The sequence below is a fragment of the Bos javanicus genome, chromosome 2 (assembly GCF_032452875.1).
Source record: "Bos javanicus breed banteng chromosome 2, ARS-OSU_banteng_1.0, whole genome shotgun sequence".
Lineage (NCBI taxonomy): Eukaryota > Metazoa > Chordata > Mammalia > Artiodactyla > Bovidae > Bos > Bos javanicus.
The window spans coordinates 123,077,733-123,090,459 of NC_083869.1; positions in this window are offsets into that span (position 1 = coordinate 123,077,733).

Sequence of the window (12,727 nt, forward strand, 5' to 3'; positions counted from 1 at the left end):
CATCACCAACTCCCGGAGTTCACACAAACTCATGTCCATCGAGTCAGTGATGCCATCAAGTCATCTCATCCTCTGTCGTCCCCTTCTCCTCCTGCCCCCAATCCCTCCCAGAATCAGAGCCTTTTCCAATGAGTCAACTCTTCGCATGAGGTGGCCAAAGGATTGGAGTTTCAGCTTTAGCATCAGTCCTTTCAATGAACACCCAGGACTAATCTCCTTTAGGAGGGACTGATTGGATCTCCTTGCAGTCCAAGGGACTCTCAAGAGTCTTCTCCAACACCACAGTTCAAAAGCATCAATTCTTCGGCGCTCAGCCTTCTTCACAGTCCAACTCTCACATCCATACATGACCACTGGAAAAACCATAGCCTTGACTAGATGGACCTTTGTTGGCAAAGTAATGTCTCTGCTTTTGAATATGCTATCTAGGTTGGTCATAACTTTCTTTCCAAGGAGTAAATGTCTTTTAATTTCATGGCTGCAATCACAATCTGCAGTGATTTTGGAGCCCCCCAAAATAAAGTCTGACACGGTTTCCACTGTTTCCCCATCTATTTCCCATGAAGTGATAGTTGGACATTTAATTTTTTTTATTATTATAAGTAAAACTTTTATGAATACTTACATGTAAGTGACTTGTGGATATATGCATTAAATTCTCTTGAACCCGTAACCCACAGAACCTCAGAATGTGATTGTATTTGGAGATAGGATCTTTGAAGAGATGATTAAGTTAAAATGAAGTCATGTGGGTGGGCCCTAGTCCAATGTGACTTGTGTCTTTGTAAGGAGAGAAGAGCAAAACAGACACACACAGAGGGAAGACCATGTGCAAACGGCAGGAGATAGATGATGGTCACCTACAAGCCCAGGATGCAGGCCTCAGAAGAGGTCCACTCTGTTGAATCTTAATCTCAGAATTCTAGCGTCCAGAACCACGAAAAGATACATTTTTGTTGTCTAAGGCACCCAGTCTGATATTTCGCTCTGGCAGCCCTAACTAAGGAATATGGTCTGTAATATATGTTATAACCAAATGAGTGATGGGTGCTAGGCTAAGAGCTTTGCACATTTCACTGGATTTCCGCAAAACTCCATGAGGAAGGTGCCATTAGTGTCTCCAATGACAGGTGAGAAAACAGTCTCCAAGAGGTATAACAAGTTGCCAGGCAGGGTTGTATAATAGTATTATTAGACTTCAGCATGATTAACTCATTACAACTCAATGCTAACTATACAATCCCTTGTGTGATTATTTCTTCAAAGTTGGTCTCTTTATTAGATGGTGAACCCCGTGAGGGTGGGGAGTGAATCTGTCTTGTTCATTGCTGTACCCCCGTATCCACCACAGTGCGTGCCATGATAGCAGACTTGAATTCCTGGGGTCCCCACCCCTCCCACCCCCTCCTGTGATTCCAGGGCTCTGTGATGGAAGGTGGGGAGCTGCCAGGCAGGTTGCCTGCCTCTCTGCAGACAATTTGGGGAAAACAGTTTCCAGAAAAAGCAGCTATGATTAACTCAAATGAACTGTAAAATTGTTTTTGGTTTAAAGGCTTTGCTTACTGAGGTATCAAGTGGAAGGAGGGGAGGGCATGAGAGGGAGGCGCCAGGAGGGGCTGTCACCACCCACTCTTTGGGCAGCAGACTCTGGCCAAGTGTTCACCTGGTCCCACCCTTGGTTCTGGGCCTTAAAACAACGGAGACCCAGCACGGCCACGAGGAGTTCACAGCCCGTGAGAAGTGGAGAAATTGACAACTGGGGAACAATCAGGCAGAAGCTTGTATACAGAAAACCCAAGAGTACAGAGGAGGTGACCCTAATCTGGGAGGGGAAAGGTGGGATGCGGAGAGTTGATATCATGCAAAGACCTGGGTTCAAATTCCACCACTTCCCAGCCTAGTGACCTTGGCCAGGTGTTTTGTGTCTCTGAACCTCAGTTTTCTCTTCTGTAAAATGGGGCTAATAATGATCCCCACAGGGTAGTTGCTGTGAGTATTGAGATAATCGTGCAACATCCATAGCCCAGAGCATACACACCAGTTTAATACTACCCAGTTTAATAGCGCTACCCACTGAGCAAAGCTGTGAAGAAAGCTGGTGTCAGGCAGCACCTAGGAAATTACTTCCTGTCCAGGAAGACACCCAGCATGTGCAAAGGCCTGCACATAGCTGGGTCTGTGGGGTCGGAGTGGGAGCCGGGGATGGTAAGAGATGGGGCTGCACCAGAAGGGTGGTCTGCGTGGCTAGTTTACAAGAGCCCTGCAATCCGCATGCATTGTTGGGATTTTAGTCCTCAGAGCAACAGGAGCCGTGGATGGTCCTTGAGAGGGAGCATGGCATGTTCATTTCTGCTGTAGATGGTGCCCTGGAATAGGAGGGGGAGGCTGAGTCCAGGACAGCAGGGCACCTGTACAGCACCTGGGAGAAGAAGATGATGCCCTGGACTAGGTCAGGACTGTGGACAGTGGACAGAGGACAGAGGTGGGGAGAGATAGCAAGGGGGCGGGGCAGGGAGACTCCCTGGAAGGGACTGCAGGGAGGCAGCAGCTGAGAACAGCTCAGCTTTCTGGCTGCATCAGAGGGTGGGGAGGCGGGTGCTGAGCTGGGGCCAGGATCCAGGGAAGGAGCAGTGTCTGGGGCCCGGGGCTCTCTGCCACAAGCCCCTGCAGGTGGCAGTGCCCAGCCTGAGCCGTAGGAGGATGGGGCGACCAGACCCTTCAGCCACCCTCTGCCTCAGCACAGCGAGCCCCACTGCCCTCAGAACCTCCTGGAGCCTGTTCTCCCAGCCGGAACCTCCCTGAGGCCCTCAGCTGGTGTGGCCCACCCTGGCCCTGCAGGCCAGCCCCTGCGGCTCAGCTGCTGCGGAAGGTGACATTGAGTCAGTCCTGCTGTGCCTCTGTCCTCCTTGTCACACCTCTCGGTAACACAGGGGGAGCCCCGGGTCCTCTCCTGGCAGAAGGGTGAACCCCAGCCCGGTCAGGACAGACCCGAGGCCTCTGAAGCCCAAATCAGAAGAGAGTTGGGGAAAGAGGCAGACAGAGACATGGAGGGACACGGTGACAGAGCCAGTGAAAAGGAGGGAGAGAGAAGCAGAGAAAAAGATGTCAGAGCATTCCCATGCACGGCCCCTCCCCACCAGGCCGGACTGGTTGCAGGGCAGGGAGTCCCCACGCCTCCAATACCTCTTCCCCCACCCCCGTTCTCCGTAGTTCATAATCTCAGAGAGAAGAAATCACTTTCTGTCCAATTAATCTAATTAGACATAATCAAGTTGTGGAGATCTGTGCAACAGGGTGAGTGATTAGGAAAAATTACCTCCCCGAAAAGAGTTTAGATCTAATTTTTGTTTCATAATCTAAAGAATAAATAGAAACAACTGAGTTCCTCACTGCTTCTGGCCAAGAACTGGAAATTGTCAGGGGATGGAGCATCAGCGTAGAGACATGGTCCTCCATCAGCCAGGATGGGCGGGGGACTCAGGGCAATGGCTGAGACGGGCACCCATACGACCTGCCCTCACCCCAGGGGACAGCCACTGTCCCCCTCAGACCCCTGTTGCACACCAGGTCACACTCAGACATGCCTACACCCTGGGGCAAATGTGACATCCACATGTGTACCCTGAGACTGTTCAAAACACACTTAAGACCGTCCCATACACCCAGGCAGACGTGCACACACACACACAGTCTCACATAGGTACATGGATGGTCAGGATGCACCTGGTTAGTCCCAGCTCTGCTGCTAACTGGCTGTGTGAACACTGGGCTCAGTTTCTCATGTTTAACAAGTGACTTAGATTTCATTCTTGCCTGGAGACCTCCTTGGACAGAGGAGCCTGGTGGGCTACAGTCCCTGGGGTTGCAAACAGTTTGAACACGACTGAGTGACTAACACTATAGATTTCATTTCCTAAGCTCTTGGTAGCTGTGACAGCTCGGGATTTGACATTCTCTCTCTCTCTCTCAGCTTCTCCCTCCATCTTTGGAGACTAAGAATGTAAAGTCTGGGGAGGGAGGCCCCCAAGGGGATTTGTAAACTGACACTCCTCACCAGGTGAGTCCTCCACCAGCAAAGTAGGGACGCATCCCAGCCACCCCTTGTGGCCCCAGGGCCAAGTCCAGGGCCTGGAGGGCACAAGGGCTTCACCATCCCCTCTGTGCAGACAAGTCTGTGATGCACAGCTGTCGCCCCCTCTCACCCCGGGACACGTCGTTACCAGCTCCAGGGTGGGATTCCCACCCAGCGCCAGTCCCAGGCCGGGCCTCACCCTCCCAGAGCCCAGGACCAGCAGCATCATCTCCTTGAACATTTCTCCAAGAATCGAGCTGGAGAGGGACCAGCCTGGGGATGCCAGAGGAAAGAGCGTCTGGAGTCTGAAGCTTAGAGATGGATTAATTTACGTCCTGAGGCTGCTCAGCTGGAGCTGGGCCCTGGGGACGCCTGGGGGAAGGGGAAGGCAGAGTCCCCAGGGGGAGGCACAGCCTGGAGTCAACAGAGGAGGGGAGCTTGTCCCTGAGGTGACAGGGCCCTGGGTGTCCCTGAGGGTGACGTAGGGTCCTCCCTCGCTGTCCCCGCCCCACCCTCTCTCTGCACAGCTGTGGCAGCCTGAGCCCTGCTTGTGTGACCAGAAGCTATGGGACCAATCCTGTCCCAGCTGAGGGCTTTAAGGGGTTCCAGGGGCAGGTAAATGAGTGAGGGCTGGCCTGGTTTCGAGTTCCGGCCGCTGACTCACTGCAGGACAGGAGCGCCAGCCCCCACATCTGGGCCTCACGTTTTTCGTATTCCAACAGGGTGAGGGGCCTGCAGGGACCCCTCTTGGGTTTCCAGCATAGGGGGATCTGCAGGAGCTCGGTGGATGTCTGTTCCCGTCCCTTCTGTGGTCTCCACAGTGCCTGGCTCTAAGTCAGTGCCCAGTAAGTATTGATTAATCTGGTGAGATGATGCAATGAGCTAATGTCTGTGTCTGGGCCTCATGGCACCAAAATCTAAAATGAGGATGGCAAACTGAACAACTAGAGAGCTAGGTGGGTGGAGGCATCAGGGGTTTGGTTGTCAGACGTCAGGGAGGACTTCCTGGAGGAAGCAGGCCATGGACTGAACAGGACTTGGATAGAGGAGGAAAGCTGTGCTAGGAGGGGTACTGCACGTGCAGAAGGTGGGAGGCAGGAAAGAGAGGGGTCAAGGTGAGACCTCCCTCCCGTGCACGCCTGCCAGTGGTGTGACGGGTAAGAGTTTGGGTTTTGGAATCAGATAGACCTGGGTACAACTTGCTTTTAATATGACTTTGGACAAGTCTCTCCAGCACTCGAGGCCTCAGCGTTGTCAGCTGTGAAGTGGGGGTAACGAAGCCCCATCTTCACAGGACTGTTTTGAGGCTGGCTCTGGGTATTCTGTGTGTGTGTAAAGGGAAGGTGGTTCTGGCACCATGTTGGGCTCCTAAGGGATGCTTGGTAACAGTTTTCTCCCCTCTCATCCAAGTCCAAGTCCCCTGGCCATCCCCAGGTCTGGCTCTGGGTATTCTGTGTGTGTATAAGGGAGGATGGTTCTGGCACCGTGTTGGGCCCCTAAAGGACGCTTGGTAACAGAGTTTTCTCCCCTCTGTCAGCTCATCCAAGTCCCTTCCCTGCCATTCCCAGGGTTGTCCCCCACCCCAACCTGGTCACATGTGTGACATGTGTCCCAGCAGGGAGTGGGGACCTGGGTGGGGGCATGGACATGTCACTCCCCTCAGGGAACCAGGCTCTACTTGCCATGAAACAGACTTTAGAGCCTTGGTGCTGGAGGCCCCTCCAGCCCCTCTGCGCTGTAGGGGCCTAGAACAGAGAGGTTAAGGGAGTATCTCACAGTCACTTGCCCCCAGTGGGGGCCCCTTGGTGCTCTGCTCTCCGACCAGTCCAGGGGAGGGTCCTCGCCTACACACACCTGAACTGAGTGACTCAGTGTCACGGGCTCCTTCCTTCCTTTCATCCTCTCTCTCTCACACCCACTTGCTCCCTGGGCTGAGAAGAGCTGAGAGCAGGACCCCGGGGCTCCTTGGGAGCGGAAGCCAGTGATCCGTAGACACGTCTGGCCAAGGCCTGGGTCTGTGCGGGGAAAGTGAAGTCGCTCAGTCGTGTCTGACCCTTTGTGACCCCATGGACTGTAGCCTACCAGGCTCCTCTGTCCATGGGATTTTCCAGGCAAGAGTACTGGAGTGGGGTGCCATTGCCTTCCTCCAGGGGATTTTCGCAACCCAGGGATCAAACCCGGGTCTCCCGCATTGTAGGCAGATGCTTTACTGTCGGTGCTGGGAAGGGGAGGGTTAAGCCTTGAGCAGCCCTTCTTGGTTGGTGTTTAAGTTGCAGTTTCTAAAGGCCATCAGGAACTCCATAGAGCAAACATTTTATCTCTTAATGACACTGCAGCAGATTAAGGAGTGGCCCATCTCCCTGATAACATTAAAGGGAGGCCATCCATTGCCCTGCACGGCCTGGGCTGGCAGCTGGAATGACTTTCCCAGAGGTGCGCCTGGGTGAGAGAGGGATTCTTTCAGTCCTGCTGTCAGCAAACCTGCCCAGGACACTGGTGGGGTGGGTGGGTGGGTTGGGATAGGGAGGCTAGATGCGCAAATACCAAGCTGGGAGGACACTGACACAGACGGGTTTAGTCAACATGACAAAGATCGCCCAGTCCCAATAGACCACAAGCTGACAGCCATTCACCTCTATAGGCTTCATTATTCTTAAAGCTGGCTCAATCAGGACCAGTGTCTCCTTTGGATTCATAGCAGCAAAGTCTTCCAGAGACTCAGCAATGTTAACCCCACATGGCGTGCGTGCTCAGTCACGCAGTCATGTCTGACTCTTTGCAATCCCATGGACTGTAACCCACTGGGATCCTCTGTTCCATGGGATTTCCCAGGCAAGAATACTGGAGTGGGTTGCCATTTCCTTCTCCAGGGGATGAATCTTCCTGACCCAGGGATCGAACCCACCTCTCCTATATTGGCAGGTGGATTCTTTACCACTGACCCACCAGGGAAGTCCCAACCCCACACGGATACAAATCCAAAATCTTCTCTCCTCAGTTTGGAGATGTGGTTCAAAGGCAGATGGTGTCCAGAATGGGCACTTGACGTGTGGTTAGAAGATGTGGGTTCAATTCTGCCTCTGTGACCTTGACACGTGATTTTTCTAACACTAAACACAAATATTGCTTGAGCGTTTACTGTGTGCCCAACGTGTACCAGACACTTTCCATCTGCCTTTTGATTTCATCCTTTCTATAAGGCAGGACTTCCTGTCCTCACTTTATATACAAGAGGACTGGGGCTCAAGAGACAGATCAAGTTCACCCAGCAGCAGAGCTGGAATTCAAATCCATATGGGTTTGCCACGTTCCTTTCACCGTAATACACATGTTCTCTGAGCCTCAGTTTCTTTACCTGTAAATTGGGAGTGTACACTCTGTACAGCTCAGAGGGTAGTTGGAGAATACCAGTGAAGTGGAAAATAAGAAATGTGTCATGCACACCAGGGAGGTACTAGACACATAAGTGTGCGCATGAGCACGCACACACACACACACGATTGTCCAACAGAGGACATCCATCAGCTGCAATCCAGGGATGAGAAATTACAGAAGGTTTTCTATAATGACTTCATTTCTTTGTCCAGTGAGCTATGATTAACTTAGCATCTGAAAGACCGTAAACCCAACTTGCGAATGTAGAAATTTTGCTGTGTGTATAAAAAAATCTAAAATACCCATATGTTTGAGGCAGCAATTCTACTATTAGGAAACATAATCAGGGCTGAGCACTCAAGCTTTGCCTCACGACAAGGATGTTCACTACAGAGTTATTGACAGCTGCCAAAATTTGGAAGCAGATTGTCCAGTAGAGAAACAATTACGTGAAATAGTGTGTGTCCGTGCAATGACATATCATGGTGTTGACAAAAGTCACGACTGTGAAGCACAGTGCAAACCCCGGGCGTGAGCGCAGACTCAGCCTCTGTACCAGCCACATGAGGCCCGAGGAAGCATCTCTCTGAGTAAGATGAGGGGTGATTTCTATTTCCACCCCTTACTTTTCTGCATGGAATCAATCTATTTTTAAAATAGATGAATAAAATATCCCGCACATCCCTCTAATTCCAGAATGGGGATGGCAGAGGATAATTTAAGCTTTGCTCTGCACCTTGAGTCATCACTACCACCCCTACATGTTCTAACTCTGGGTGTCCCCCAAGATTCCCCATCCTGCATCCAAGGCCAGGTTGCTCTCACTTGAAGTTCTCTCATTGACTCCTGGGTGCCACGTGTTTCTTCTTGCTGGTGTCAGTGTTTCTATTCCCCTAATGCCCCCAAAGTCCTGTCTCTAACCTGCTGTGTCGGGGGGAAAACCAGATCACCAGCTGTGTTAGAACCATATCTACAGTAGTCCCTGATCTCTGAATGAGGACACGAAGGGGGCACCTCAGTTTAAAAATACAAAAACAAAAACAAAACATGCTTTCAGACATGGCTCATGCATCATGCATCTTGGTAATTCTAGGGCTTTTTGAGTTTTCTTACATTTCAGATAACTGAAGCTGTCCATGCGTGATTCCTGGATAAGCGAGGTGTGGCCAAGTATGAATATGCAGCTGTAGTATATTTTTCTGTATTTTCTTATTCAGTCAGTTAATATTTATTTGGAACCCTACTCTGTGCCAGGAACAATTCTAGATCCTGGAGACATAGCAGTGGAAAAGACAGACCTTGTGGGGAAGACAAAAAAAAAAAAAAAGTAATAGATGAAATTATGTGTTTCAGTTAGTGTTGATAAATATAAAGGAGCTAAAGCAGAGTAATACAGTGGAGAAGGACCAGTGTGAGTTGGGGGCAGTCAGGCTCCAGAAAGGCCGTCTATTGCACAGGCATTATTAGCCTCCTCTGTGGCAGGCCCCCTGTCAGTCAGGCAGCTGGGTGAGGTTGCACAGGTTCTGGGTGCAGACACAGCTTGGCCCTCTCCCTATCTGTGTAGCTACCCCAGTGGACAGAAAGCCTCCCTTTCCTGGTGTTCTAGCAAAAGTCCCAAAGCTGATGCTCATTTGCTCTGATTGGTCCATCATGGGTCACATGGTCCCTCCAAAATGCACTGTAGGCCTGAGACTGCAGCACTGCTCTCGGCCAGGCTTAGTCAAACTACCCACCGCGGTAGTTAGGCAATGAAGCAGCCTTGCTCAGGCCACTTGTACTGATGTTAGGGGAGTGTGACTCCCAAAAGAAAATTGGTGCCTAAAGAAAAGGCACCAAAGGAAAACTGGAGAGAAGAGGAAAGGGCGGAAGACTTGGGACCACAGCTGTGCCATTTCCTTTCTTTCTTCCCCATCGTCAAACATTCCTTTCTTCATCCAGTCATTCCCATTAATGTATAGAGTGCAAACATTTCTCCTACTTAAAAGAGAAATAAACCTCCCCTGACCCCTCATGCTTTCCCACTCATTCCTTTTGCTCTCCTCCTTTCTTGAACTTGACCGAGCTGTGTCCACAGCCATTCATTGAAGCAACTCTTGTCCTGGTTCCCAGTGACCTCCGTGCTGGATCTAGTGAACAAGTCTCAGTCCTCATCTTGTTCACCTGATTGTAATAGTAAGAACAACTCTGACTTCATATTGGATCTATTTATTTAACTTTTATATTCTATTGTTTTTACTACAATTTAAGAAAATTGCCTACAGCCCAAAATATTCAGGATAGCTCATTCTCAAGGCTCTGACCTTTTCTGTCCATATAGAGATAAAAAGTTGCAGAACATATATGTATAACTGAATCACTTTGTGGTATACCTGATACTAACCCAATGGCTTCCTTGGTAGCTCAGATGATAAAGAATCTGCTTACAACGCAGGAAACCTGGGTTTGATTCCTGGGTTGGGAAGATCCCCTGGCGAAAGGAATGGCAACCCACTCCAGTATTCTTGCCTGGAGAATCCCATGGACAGAGGAGCCTGGTGGGCTATAGTCCATGAGGTCACACAGAGTCAGACACAACTGAGCGGCTAATAGACACATTAACACAACATTGTAAATTAGCTATACTTCAATTAAAATGATAAAAAAAAAAACCTCCAACAATTGGAGGTTTATGAGAACACTGTGACTGGACTTATGTGGACAGATGCAAGAACAAAAGATTTCAGTGCCAAGAAATTTGCAGCAATGAATAATACCCCTTCCCCTTTTAGAATAGAAGGAGCCTGAATTCTAATTTAGATAAGATGATTCTTTGGGACACCAGGCCATCATCTTCTTGGTCTGCAGGCTTTCCAAATAAAGTCACTATTTCTTGCCCCAACAACTCGTCTCTCAATTTACTGGAGTGTCGTGTGGCGAGCAGTGCGAACGTGGACTCTGTATCATAGTCACTCCTGCCTCCTTTCTGACCAGGACACCACACCCACCTTGCTGACCTCGACTTTTGTCTATCTTTCAGACTCCTCCTCTTCTCCCTGTCTCTGAATGTTGGGAGAGGGAGTGAAGGTGGGTTTTTAAACGATCTTCAAAGCTCGAAGCAGTCTGAACGCTCATAACCCTCTTCTGCTCTCTGCATGAGGCCTCCGCTCTGGGTGCACTGCGTTCTCACGGTTCCTCCAACAGCCAGAAACGTTCCCACCTCAAGCCTTTGGCGTTGCTGCTCGCTCTTCCCCACGCGTCTGTGTGGTTCACTCTTTTCAGAACTTGTTCATGATGTCACCTTTCCTGACCTTACTATTTAAAAACTCTAACCTCTTCCCTACACAAAATATTTTTTAAAATTTTCTTGCATTCTTTCTGAGCTTTCCAGCTGACAGCAAGAATTGCTGTAGTCAGCAACATGATGATTGGCAAGCTTTTCTCGCACGGCAACCTTATCCTGTTTTAGCATATTTTATTCAACGTTTTGTCAGGAAGTCCATTTCTATACTCTTTTTGTACTATATTTAATAGTTTTAAAAATATTTTAGAAAGAAAATAAAGATGAAAAGAAATATACTTAAGATAAATCTACAGTCTCCTCGCTCCTGTACTCCATCTACTTATTCATGCTTTTTATCCTTAGTTACTCTTATCACAAGCTTTACGTACTGTGTATCTGACCTGCTGGTCTAGTGCCTGCCCTCTCCACTGAATATAATAAGAGATATTCTCTTTTTTTGTTCACTGCTGACTCCCAGCACTTAGGACAGAGCTCAAAACATAGTAAGTATTCAATAGTATTGATTGAATGAGTGTATGAATGCCCCAAATAGTTACCTTCCTGTATCTTCATACAGATATATATATATAGCTAAAGAGGATGCATGCCTACCAGCAGGCTTTATCCAAAAAGAGGTGGCCTGGGAATGGGATAGGCCAGGCATAAAGACCAGAAGCCAGTAAGAGCCAGACATGGCCAGAAGAGGCTGGGAGGACAGAGGTGGAAGTGGCATTGCATTCCTGGTACAAGCCTTGGTCTGTTGGCAGCAGCACATAGGTAGCTTTACTGAAGGAGAAGGGAAAGCACTTGCATTTAGTGAGTGAAGTGAAAGGTGCTTAGTCGTGTCCGACTCTGTGACCCCATGGACTATACAGTCCATGGAATTCTCCAGTGGAGTACAGAAAGAATCTGACAGATTCTTTCCCACTTGAGGGTACTCCACTGTCCATGAAAGAAGGTTGAGTGGGAAAAGATATTTGGAAATGATGTGTCTGACAAGGGGTTATTATCTAAAATATGTAGGGAATCCATACAATTAAAAAATAGACAAACAACTTGATTAAAAAGTGGGAAGAGGATCAGAATAGGTACTTTTCCAAAGAAGAAATTCAGATGACCAACAGGTACATGAAAAATTGTTCAACATCACTAATTATAAGGCAAATGCAAATCAAAACCACAGTGAGCTATCACTTCACCCCTACTGGAATGGCCTTTATCAAAAAAACAAAAAATAACAAGAGCTAGGGACAATATTGGCACCCTACTCCAGTACTCTTGCCTGGAAAATCCCATGGACGGAGGAGCCTTGTAGGTTGAAGTCCATGGGGTTGCTAAGAGTCAGACACGACTGAGTGACTTCACTTTCACTTTTCACTTTCATGCATTGGAGAAGGAAATGGCAACCCACTCCAGTGTTCTTGCCTGGAGAATCCCAGGGAGGGGGGAGCCTGGTGGGCTGCCATCTATGGGGTCGCACAGAGTCGGACACGACTGAAGTGACTTAGCAGCAGCAGCAGGGATAAGATAGAGAAAATGGAATCCTCCTTCCCTACTGGTGGCACTGTAAACCGGGCAGCCACTGTGGAAATCAGCATGGAGATTCCTCAAAAAATTAATAATGGAACTACCATATGACCCTCAACCAGGTGGTGAAGGCCAGTGTCGACAGTCACAAATCACATTGATGACTGTACCCTTGATATGATGTGAGCAGCCGCTTCTGTGCTTTCTCCTCCAAAATCCAAACCCCAAGTCTAATTGTTAGAAAAACATCAGTTAAATTCTCATGGAAGGTTGTCCAACAATATCCTTGGTCAGCGCTCCTCAAAATTGTCAAGGTCGTCATAAGGAAGGAAAATATGAGAAGCTGTCATAGCCAAGAGGAGCCAAAGGAGACAGGTTAGATGGTATGTGGCACTCTGGATGGGCCCTGGAAATGGAAAAGACCATTAAGCAAAAACTAAGGAAATCTGAATAAACTATGGACTTTAGTTCCTAATTATACATCAGTATTGGTT